The following is a 12,647-nucleotide window of genomic DNA, read 5'->3' as shown; positions in this document are numbered from 1 at the left end:
TCGACGGGAAATGGTATAGAATTCTGTAGAGTTTTTGGACAAAACTTTTCCTTGCCGAGGTTGATGGAAGTTTTAGGGTTCAGAAAGTTTCTCACGAAATAAATAGACGATTTCCTAGAAACCTCCACCGCAATCAGAAAAACTTGTCATCAGAGATTACACGTATTTAGTTAGAGCAACGAAATTGAAGGTTCTAAGAGATTCGTACAATCAGATTTCTTTTTTAAGCTAATTAAAGAATCCTTCTATCTTGTACGCTCTCGTTCGATTATCCTTTTCCACACAATTAATCAATGTACGCACCTGTGGATCCGCTGAATGAAGTAGAACAGGTTTCTTACGTAATCAAGAAATTCGACATTTTCATGACTCTCGTTTTGCTGAATAAAAATTTCTCTAAATATCAAATCCATCACGATCGTTTCATCTATTTCTGCTTTCTATTTTACTGATATTATTAACGCGTATTTAACAAAATTACGTACGTAACATCTCCAGAATCGAATGGTCCCTCTTAGGCTACGAGAAAACTTATTTTTCGGACGATTTTGGGAAGGATACGTAATACGCTAAAGTCGAAAACTATATTTTTATAATAATGCACACCAGCTAACGTTATTTCAAACGAATTATTATCTTACGCTGCAAACAAATTACTTTTAAAAGGCAGGACAAAAATTGCTCACATATGGACTAACTTTACCAAATGTTCAGCTAATAAAAAATTGAGAAGTACAAATTAAATAATAAAAAAAAAAAATATGGACTAACGTCAGATTATTTTTATGCAACTTAATTAAAAAAAATATATCAAATCTGCCGGGACGTAGAATATACAAAATAGATTTTATACGAGCTATTAAACAAAGACTCGTTTGTTGAAAATACGCACACGTGTTGCCCATATGTGACAAGCACATGCCCACCAAGGTGCATGGGGTGCATGAATTCACATCATTTCCCATGACGAGTTGGGGGTAACCGACCCCCGAAAACTAACAAAAGATCGCGGCATGCTTGACGCTCGTGCATCAGACGGTAATACAATAATAGCAGGGGTGCATAATTCGCCGATAGGGTTAATCCAATTTTATGTTTATTTAACGGTCAGCAGACCGCGAGTGACCGAACGAGGGATCGAAAGCGCAAATGTTACGTTAAAGAGTAAAATAGCGCAACTTATCGATGAATATCAATTAACACATAGTAATATCATATCTGGAGGAAAAATAAAACTTTTTAGTTGTTTACTTTTTATTTTCAATTACTCGTTAAATGTAATACAATCAAAGAAATACATCGGCGATAGTGGTTTTAAAGATACACGAAAAATAGCGTAAATGGAAGTAAGTAAATATAGAAATTACCATTCTTGTGTTATCTTATAAACGTAATATCAAATGGAACGCAGCTATGGAAAGTTTAGTACTTCGAAATTACGAAGAAAATAAACGACATACTTTGGAAAATTAAAAAAATGGTTAGGTAGATCCCTAGATTGAACCCTGAAGAGTAGGCAACCCTTCGTATCACTCTGCGTTAGGACCAGTCCTAACTTTACACTGCCGAAACCATAAGTTATAGACTTTTTATTTTCGCAATTTACTAAAAACGTGCAGGTGTTCGTGGCAAAATTCGTATCGACTCTTATTCAAGATAGAAACATTACTTTATATGGTTATACGTTTTCATCGTATCACTTTAATTATAACAATCCTAAAATAAAAAAAGAACCTGAAATTATATCGATTTAATTTACTTTATATCACATGCATGCTACGTCAAGGAGAAATGCATTTCGAATTTAATACGGCAGAAACCGGTGAGAGTCGAAAATGAAAGATAAACGGTCTTAAAGGCAATTATGTCACTGGCATCAAGCAAAACTGGACACACCACATTTCCGTTATACTGTAAATACCAAGCATACAGTATGTTTCATCAACGATAAAACACCATCAACGGGAACAATTTTTCAATCGCTTGTCTATAACGCGAATGATTTATACGTACGACATTATTATACACCGCTGATCAGCCAATTTCTCCTTCGCTCCATTTCTTACCGCGCTTTTTTTACCCAAATCGATTTCGAAACCACGAGTCCGCAAATTTCTGCTCTAATCCCCTTTTCAGACGACAAGTAAACGCATATGCGTAATATTATTTCTCCGAATGTTCCTTTTATACACCACAAGCTAACCAATTTCTCAATCCACCGCGTTATTTCACCACGTTTTTCATTTTCTTTTTCTTTCTCATCCTATCAATTTCAAAGCCACAAGTCGGCAAATTTCTGGCCCAATCCCCTTAAATATTTCTCATAAAATTTTTTCCTCGTTCGAGCGGGTCCAACCAATAATGAAAGAACCTGTACACACTTAAAGAGGATAAACAGGACAGACACGCGAAATGTATCAATTATACAGACTCCTTTTCGTCGATCGGCTTAATCGACGGCGTTTCCATCGGCGAAATTAATTCATTACGCTCGCATCGCCGATCCGTAGCTACCCGAGGCGGTCCTCTTCTTCGGTCTTTTTCTTCTTTCGATACCGGACCTCCGATCGAAGGCAGTGCGATCGATCGGAAAGTATCGACAGTGTCGCAACAAAACCTTTTTCTCCCGAGTAATTGCCATGATTACGGAGTACAGGGCGCGAAATTAGTTGTTCGCCGCAGATCGGAACGTCGGGATATTAAAAGAGAAGAAAAAAAGAAGAAATGGGGAAAAAATGCTCTCTCGCGTAAGTCGGTCGCGCGTGAAATTTCGAATATTCTTGAAAATTGATTGTTTTGCCATTCTTTTTCTTTTTGCGGCATTTTTGTGCTGCATAAGGCAGCTGTCACGCGCGTATGTCGATATATCGAACATCTTTGTCGCGACGGAAAATTATATATTCGATTGAAAATTATCAATGCAAGGCGAAACGACCCTTAACGATCCGCTTCTGACCCAGTTATTGATTCTCTGAAAAAACCTTCGACATGAATTTCTTCCTGTTTCGGTTATAATTAGGTAGGCACGTACAGTTTCTTTCAAAAGTATTACAACATTTATAGAAACTCTTTATGAACGTATTACGCGTGTTAAACGGAACGTTTCATTAAAATAATTTAAATTTCATTAGCAATGAGACACGATTGTCGCCATTATATTGGTACAATTTGAAACAAACATCTTACGTTTTTTATTAGTCGCCTCGCGTACTTGTCGTTGTTTTTCGATTATAGATTTGGCTTCAGATTTTGCGAATATAAATTCCTCTGAGAATGGAAAAGAGAATTTTCTGTCCGATTTATCGAACATTTTTTGAAATGACTCCACGTTTGAGAATTGTTGGAGACAACGTGTAATTCTTCACTTGTAATTATTCCTCATTGAACTGTCTTAAAGTCTTAAATTCTTTTACAGATTCTTAGATGCAAATTTTCCTTTCCCTTTTCCTTTCCTTTAAGTGTAAAATCCCGCGAGCCGATCGATTAACCGTCTCCTTGGTAATTGCTCCAATTATCACAATTTATACGAAATACTAAGACCATAAAGTGTTCTATACTATCGTAACATATGAAAGTTTACTGTACAATGATCTTTTCCCGTGAATGGATAAATAAATTTCAAAAATTTAATAAATTTTACACGCGTGTATTTGATTGAACGAATATTCGCACTTGCATTAACACTTTCTCCACGACCTGCGCTAACCGTGACCGCCACTTTGCACGTTATTTCCCATCGAGGAACGCTATTAATAAATAATGTTGTTACCTCAAAAATGGATGTTTTGCCCGGCACGGAAACGAGGAGGTACGAATTATAAAAATTGAACTTTCCTTTCTCTCCCGCATGCAAATCGTTCTCCTTGTCGTATAGAGTACGAGACTAAAATTGTCGGTGCTTTAATGAAACAGTACGGAAATTGTTACAGAGTGAAACCGTGTAGATTGCACGGCTCAAGAGATGGAATACCGTGATCGGATAATATCTGCTGTAATTCGGATCAATCGTTCGAAGGTGTTTCCCCCCTCCCGCAGCCGAGCATGCATCAAATGGTCAGACATAAAAGAAATCGAAATTAAAAGGTAGTTACGAAATAACGAAATTGGATTATTACGAATTGATTATACTCTGTGTCTGTGCACGATGTCATATGCTGTTGCAGTAATTCGTGTCTTTTTTCAACGTGTCTACACCTGTCTCATAAATTCCCGAAATCGATGTCCATCGTCACACCGATGTATATTTGTTAGAATCATTCAAGATTCGGTTCCGCAATGATATTTATCATCGCTGGTTGTACGAGTGCATATGATTTTTAAGTAATAACATAACTAGACGCGATGGTTAATCATAAATTATTATGAACGCAGTTTGGTCTACTAGATCGAACGATTTTTACATGTAGATACGTAGATACCTGAAGGAATTAGTATTAATTAATTAATACTAATTAAGATATTAGTAAATATAACTTCGTACAGACAATAGAGCTGATATCTTTCTCTGGTATCTTTGGAATACCGACGTCTCATCGTATAACTATCTTCTGACGAAGAATACAGGTAGCGATGAAAGATCAAAGGGATGAAAGATAAATTAACACCTTGGCATCTTAGCAATTAATTTATATTTCGTTATTAGAGATCGATCGTGTTTCTCAATTTCCTTTAGAAAAAGTAAAAAATATTGAAAATTGTCGGTGATCCTAAATCGATAATCAAAGGTTGCGCTAACGTACCCAACACACGCAACCCCATTGAATCAGCAGATTACCTAGTGCAACGTATCGTGCAGGACGATACAGGACCTACTAGGACGATAAAAACAATTCTTTTTCGCATAATTTCATCGATATTGTACTTTGAGGATATCTAATAAAATATCGCTTATGTGTATTCTGCCTGTGAGGAAGATGGATAAAACAATTTTTGTGAATCGCAATATTCTTCTTGTTAAATAGCGCAATTGTATTAAACATTTACAAGAATCCCACTCTAGTAAAAAGTTTAAAAATCAACTTTTATAGACATTGTAAACTCGACGATTTCTTAGATACGTCATTCTTCCAGCAAACCATAGTTACAATAAAACCGACCAACATCGTCAAATCGTCGGATAATATATAAATATTCTAACGCATACATAATTAAAAAGTACACGATAAAACAGTTTCTTCTTATTAAAACGATAGTTCATTTTCAGAATGCAATTCCACAGCTATACATTAAAATCGTCAATTCCTGGAACGTACCACCGTTGCGTGAAACCGACAAACGACAGCAGCGATCATCGTCAAACATCGAATCATCGAATCAACCCGGTGTCCCGTCCGTCCCATAAACCTCCCAACAGCGCGTCTCCGACAACTACGAAGGAAACGAATTAACGCGACACGTAACAAGAAACGGATTCTTTCGATCCTTTCTCGGGATACTTTCTCAGCGAGCGTTTCTCCGGGCGATTTACGAGCGAAGGAAAAGCACGTGTCGCGGATATCGGCGTGGTTTCGATCGGCTGGTTCTTAGCTCGGTGCCGCGTGGAACGGTAATCGGGCTGTGTGTGTCCCTGTCCGCGTCCGCTTTCGCGCCAGTCGACGCTCGTCGCGGCGCTCGTGCCAGAACGGTCGCGGGTACCCGCTCATTCCCACGGCCCCGAGAGAGCGCCGTATAAATACCAGCGTACACGTGCTCGCACGGTGTAAGCGCCTGTGTACGCCACGCGTGTCACGTGTGCCCGTTTGTATAGCCTCTCTTCTCTCTCGCCGTGTCAGGTATAACACACCTTCTGCGCTGAGACGGCGCGCGTGCGTTTCTACCGGTTGCCCCCGTAACTGGTTTCCTGATGACGTTCATCTATCGAGACGCTATTACGATCGTTGAAAGGCCACCACTACCAACGACACACTGTTTATTTCATGAAGCGAAAGCACCGATAGGCGGTCGATACGAGCGATCGGAAAGAGAACTGTTTTATGGCTGAGGATTTTCCTGCATTTTTATATCTTTATGGATATAATCTGAGAATTCGCAGGTTACATAGAAATTCGTTCTCTAAGTATTGGCAAAATTTATTATATATGTATATATTGCGGTATCGTAATTATTATGATTAGTTTATTAATGATAAATGGATTAAACGGATGTTAATTAAGCAGAAAGCAATGGTTATGAAACATGAACTAATTGCAACAAGCGTATAATAATTAAAACAAATAGATAATTAATTAACAATCCTCGTCAACGTAAATTCAACTCTCTCTTAACAACGCTAACAACACTATCTCGACGACGCAATCCGCACTCTCTGACTTCTCAACTCGTACTGCTGTTAATTCGTTTATTGTCCCCTAGCAACCCCTTGTCTTTCGTCTTTGTCTCACTACGCACATGCTCGGCAACCGCTTGTTTACAATCCGCACGACACCCCTCAGTCCCCTCGTCCACGATACTACATTATATATACATATTGTATATATACAATATATACATACATATACATACATATTGTATACATACATATTGTATACATATATATATATATATATATATATATATAGTTGTTTTATATATATATATACACACACACGTAGTTTGGATATGTTAGATGTTTTTGTTTATTATGCGCGGTCTATGCATTTTTGCACCCGAACATTTCTCAGAAATGGATAAATAAGGACAGTCTATTTGGGGAATTAATTCCATGAACCAGGCGAAGCGTTTTATTTAAGGAGCTTGGGAATTTTTAGAATATTTATCGTTTGTGATTTGATTGGTTATTAAGTTGCCAGCCTTTCACCGGTTTCGTGGAAAATTTTCACACGCCAGAATGTATAAAAATCATGTAATATACGTATAAAAATATGTCGCATAGATATCCGATTATTGATTATTACAAATAGCGGAATATGATTTGCATGATCGAGCGAATGCAAATTTGTGTGTTGGTGTAATTACAATGGCTGAAAAGCAAAAACAAAATGATTTAAGAGCCAGTCAGCTAGACTTTGTGTCGTAATCGTGCGTATTAATTTTATTCCAGTGTGAAAAAAACATTTTACTTTTCTCTACAGAGATATCCCGACAAATTAACGTTATTGCTTTATCGCTATAGATGTTAGAAGATAAATTTATCGTTATAGGTGTTAGTATATAGGCTTAGAGAATAAAACAGCCTTAGAACAAAGTCTCAACTAAGACCGTGACCAACTTCCTTCCAAAGGAAATTCCGGCAAGAAGTCTATGACGAAGTGAACGTAGCAAAGATCATCATCAACTTCGACTACTTACTTACAAAATCGTCACTTTCGAAACACACCGTTTACCTTCACCTTTTACTTTTCAGATTGACATCCACCCTGGCTACGCAACTCAAAATGAACATAGACATCAAAAAGCAGTGTCCGGTTCAGGTGCAAGTCTCACTCTGCGTATGACTCACAATTCTTATCGCGAATACGTCGCAGCAACGTATTTACCTCGTTTCCAGTTTCATTATATTTCATTCGCGAATTAAGTTCAATATGTTCTCACGAATTTAATCGAAAACTAATTTCGTTTCGTGGCATTCGATCAATTAACGGGATCGAGTTCGATGTACATGTATATTGTACATTACGTATAACTTATAGTTATAAAAAATAATTTATGAATCGAACTTCAGTGTTCATATATTATTCATAGAATCGTTCAACTTCGTATCTGTCTGCGACTGTCAGCACTAAATCGTCCAATGAATCGTACGTCGGAATTAGTGGCGACATAAAATGTAAATGCTACATTGAGATTAATCGTATGCGGTAACTGTTACATTCTAATTATCTCGTGAGACGCTTGGCTCTACCAATAGCCACGCTCTTTGTTCAAGAAAATGATATTTTTTTGCATAATCTATGCGTTTCAACGTCTCTAAATTTCCCGTAGACGCATAAAAATCTGATTATGCCAATGAAGCGAGATGGAAGTCCAAACTATTCTGAGAAACGAATTATCTGCGATTAACGCTTCAAAGCATAGTTGCTTTCTATCCAACTACAGGCTCATTAGTATTCGAAAGGTATCAGTTAGGTTCTAATCGGCTCGTAAAATACTTGTTCCCATCGCTAGCCATATTCATCCTTTAGGAAAGTGGTAAGAAATCACAGCTACCGAGGATCGGAAGCGGCGAACTGGCAAAAGACATAGAGAGAAGCCGGTACGGTCCGACACGGCTAGAAAAGAGCTAGGCACGTGACGCGAGCACCGATTAGTCTCACAGCGCGCCAGGCTATGTGGAATAAAAGTGATACCAGCCACGAGCGGCCAACCTTTTTGCGCCTGTTCCAGCCTAGATTTATATGGCAGCTTTCTTGTCGCGCGGCCAAGACTCCATGGAATTTTCTAGTCGACTACCACAACGCGCTCCTACCGTTTTTCGTACGAACCCGCTAGTTTCGCGCGATTAACTGCGCACCGTTGCGATACGTTCGTTGATTGGAATCGAGTCGGTAGGCACGGCCTCGTAATTGGTCCACTCGGATCGCAGACAGTCGTTTGCGGCCACCGATCGATCCGTACGCCGCGACGTTGTTGATTAACGCGCCTTCGCACCTTGCGAAAAGAAGTCAAACTGCTGATCAAACCTTCGATCTTGCGCGTATTATTGGGTTGGCAACTAAGTGGTTGCGGATGTTGTCATTACGTAGCATTGACAAAATCCGCAACCACTTAGTTGCCAACCCAATATTAGGGCAAGTTGAGGAGCAAAGTTGTTATGTTCGTGACACGATAAAATTCCATATAATAAATCCATGTAATAGGAGTCCATCGAAAAATTAAGTTGATTAATAAAAATTTGATTCAAATAATAAAAAATTTGATTTACGATTACATTTAAATGTATCGATTCTCTCAGTACAGTAGAACTGCCATCGACTCTATTAACTCAAGTCTATCGACTGTTCGAATGGAGTCGATTCATAACGGTGGAACTCTATCAGAATTTCGATTTTGTTTCGTGATTTATTAATATTCAACAACGTCCAACGTGTGGATAAAATCTCGAAAAAACGAAGGAGAGGACTGTACACGAAATCGGAAGGGAAATACGAGAGAGACGGTTCATCTGATCGATCATACACGTGAATTTATTTCTCGCTCGTGCACACATAATTAATTCAGGGTATTTCGTGGGGCTTTAACAGCGGAGAAAAACTGGGCATCGCGACGGGAGGCTCTGAAAGGGACGGCTATTATATTTCCTCACGAGATAAGATCCAGGATCTTTCTTTCGGGATTCGTGAACCGTAGTAATTTACGCCACGTTCCGCGTTAAATATTCCAGCGGAGAAACGTCCACTTAAAAGAAGTAAGAAACGTTTTCAGTCACGAAGCACCACTTTGCCTGCCATAATTCTATTCAGTAAAACACCAACGTGTTGCCTTTTCACTTCATGAATGAAGAAGCGAACAATCGAGCCTACACGTGTGCACGTGGAGCCCTGAATCGATCGTTTGTTTCGTGATTGACAAATCGATGGAAATAAATGCGAAAATAAATCAATGAAATATTTAAAAACGTCCGCAGAGAGAATCAATGTAATATTATTTTGTACCGAGCCTGAAATCTTCAAAGTGGAAGATCGGTCGAATCTACTTCTTTGCTCGGTCAGACACGAACGTTATTAGCGTAAGATATAATTTTATTCCTCGGTGAAATTTCATTTTCTCTGCGCTGAGAATTAATAAGATATATCGAAGAAAACGTATTCTCAGAATTAATAACAAGGAAAGGAAGATTAATACAGATTTTTTGGTAATGAGAACGATTCCTAATAAAACCTTCGTCTCGTTTTATATTATTTAATCGCTTAACACGCGAATATACCAACGTTTGGTCATCTTTTTACCGCATTCGTCCATCTTTACGGATTCAAGCTACAATATTTTATATTATACGAAACGTAGAGGACGAAGAATATCACGGTAATTACTGGTTTTTCAACCCATGTGCCTTAACAGTTTTGTACTCGTTACTCCTTCGAATTGCAGGGTCAAATGTTACACGCTACACTTATAAAACTCAAGGCAATCTTCGTATGTCGATAAAAATGCAAGATGATAAAAATCTATACGTACAATTATTACATTGTACACTCCGCTTGATGGTTGCTCGTATAACGAGCCGTTTACAAATAATTTCAAGCGATGGAATTAGTTCGCTCGCTTTGTAAATTTTATTACAAAAATGCATCACGTTCATCGAATACGTGTTGCTTTAGGTTGAAAATTAGTTGGAAGATCACATTTTTCTTGAACATCGTTTTAGATCTTATTTTCAGGTGTAAAAAAATAATTTATATCTCGAGCTATGTATATTCCATCGTTACGTACCGCGTGCTTTGGACGAATTCAAATCACGAGAAAAAAAGAATTATTTTCAAGTGACGTCCGTCGACAAGTAGCAAACATGTAGCTTGTCATGTTGTATTTTTCGAAAGGCCGTAAGAAAATCACTTCTATAGACTCTGGAGAGAAAGCTTGAAAGAAGCGAGTTCATTCCTCGCGAAAAGAACAGACAGCTGACATGGTAAAGGAATCAAATAAACCAGTCACGTGTTAAAATCACATTCTTAATAAAAGGACGAACGCACCTAATTAAATCTACAATTCCAAACATCCTTGTCGCCCCTCGCTAGCATCGTATTCCTAAACTATTTAACTATAACAGAACTGTATAACAGAAATTATCTGCCATAACGTAAAGATATAACGCGAAATTTATTGGAATTTATAATAGTACTAAGTAATATTAAGTAATTAACGATAAAAACGAAACCAAAGACGACACAAATCAGTTGATCCTCTGATCAGTGCCATTAGCAAACTTTGTTTCTGTTACGCGAGGGTATCTGTTAATTCTGACAACTAATACCTTACAGCTCGTCGAATTTTGAAAAATCACATTGGTCCGACCGTGCGAAAGGAGCCTGGTATCAGAGACGCAAAAAATACATACTTTCGTCTTTTTATAGAAAACAAATATTAGTAATTGCTGCGCTTACGGTAACACAGAAGATATACAGCGCTGTATTTGACGGCCTGTTGCTACATTGTCGAAGAGATAAGCATTTTATACTCCTCTCAGACGGTACTATAAGCCATGAAAATCTTATAGCTGCATACTTTTAACGTCCCATTAACCAGCAATAACCATTTACCCTGCGATGTAGCAAGTACAGCCCTGCAAAGCTGTTTTCCATAAAAAATGTAAAATATGCAGCTTAACTTACGATACGAAAGAAGGTAAAACGTTTATTGGATGCGTCTTTGATGCGTGTAAAACGGTATTACCATTGACCTTCGATTATCTCGCTGTTAGTTATCTCTAGCAATGTGTTAACTGTAAAAACCACTGGCCGTACGAGCACGTTGTAAAAATAATCAACCCCTGGAGGAAGGTAATGGCGCCTCCACCTGATCCCTTTCTGCTCGGCCAGACACCGTAATAGCGCGGTAGCCGGCCATAAAACGGCCGAAAACTCGTAAGGAGCCCCGGGATCTTAAGCAGACGGAACGAAGAAAACGGGAACGGTAACGCGTAGTGACAGCTGAATAAATTGCGCGTTGCGAAATCTCAAATCGTTCCGGATATTCCACGAAATTATACTCCGCGAAACGAAACGCGGCTCCGGCTGATTTTCACGAGCTGGTAACTTGGATGCTAAGGCGCCGTAATTCCACCGAAATCATTTCAAACAATTTTTACGCCTTCCCTTTATTTTCTGTTTCCTACTTTTTTCTTCTTCCTTTTTATTTTACTCCCTGTATATTACGTACGGAGTTTCTACATTGCGTGTACAGTTCTATGTAATTTATGTGAAATTCTGCGAGATGATGTAACACCCGAAATGCGGATAATCGAAACTTTGGTAACATAGTAGGTTAAAGTTTCTATAACGTTGCATTAGATCAATTTAAAATTTAAACGAGGAAAATGTTGATACGATGTAACAGATACAGTGGATCGTATCAGGTTAACTTAAAATAAGAAACGTTTGTACCATCCCGGGGAAACAATAAAAATCTACTACTTTTATCTTGTCTCGTTTCCTAATTTATACGACGTTAACGTGACCCATCATTGCTGCTATGTTTGATATTCATGCCCCTTGCGTACGCTCTCACGCAACGCAATATTTCTAGAAGAGGGACACGGAGAATTTTTATCGGCGAAGAAAGATAGGAGACAAATATTGATTTAAATATGTACTTATCATCCAGGTTTATCTGCGGCCCTCGTCGGGAAGATTTAAAAAACCTAACCGAAGAAAAGATTGGAGACGTAGAATACACGTATGGAATTAATTTTCTAAATTACCTGGAAAACAGCATGAAAATTCTTGTATTCCGGTAGTTTTCGACCCTTTCGCAATTATTCTTATCTATACAAATGTGTCGAGTATCGACATAAAAAAAATTAAAGAATCAAAAGAAACGAGGACGTCGATGACACATACATCACATCCACGTATATAACTCGCTAACTTTCCCTTTGAAAACCACAACTACGCCCTCGTATACTCAGCAATGGAAAAAATTAAACGGAACTAATAGAAACATATTACCCAAAGGTAAACTTTTTCGAAACTTTTTTACCATCCTATGCAATA

General features: G+C 38.2%; 1 protein-coding gene across 6 annotated transcripts in view; it reads right to left on the bottom strand.

Annotated features, from left to right (window-relative positions):
- Window positions 1-12,647, bottom strand: part of LOC139993281 (tubulin monoglutamylase TTLL4) — a 263,202-nt gene that overhangs the window by 206,645 nt on the left and 43,910 nt on the right. The gene's annotated exons all lie outside the window — the stretch shown is intronic.

This window comes from Bombus fervidus, chromosome 12 (genome assembly GCF_041682495.2).
Source record: "Bombus fervidus isolate BK054 chromosome 12, iyBomFerv1, whole genome shotgun sequence".
Lineage (NCBI taxonomy): Eukaryota > Metazoa > Arthropoda > Insecta > Hymenoptera > Apidae > Bombus > Bombus fervidus.
The sequence above is the reverse complement of the archived record's forward strand: the minus strand, read 5'-3'. Positions and strand labels throughout refer to the sequence as shown.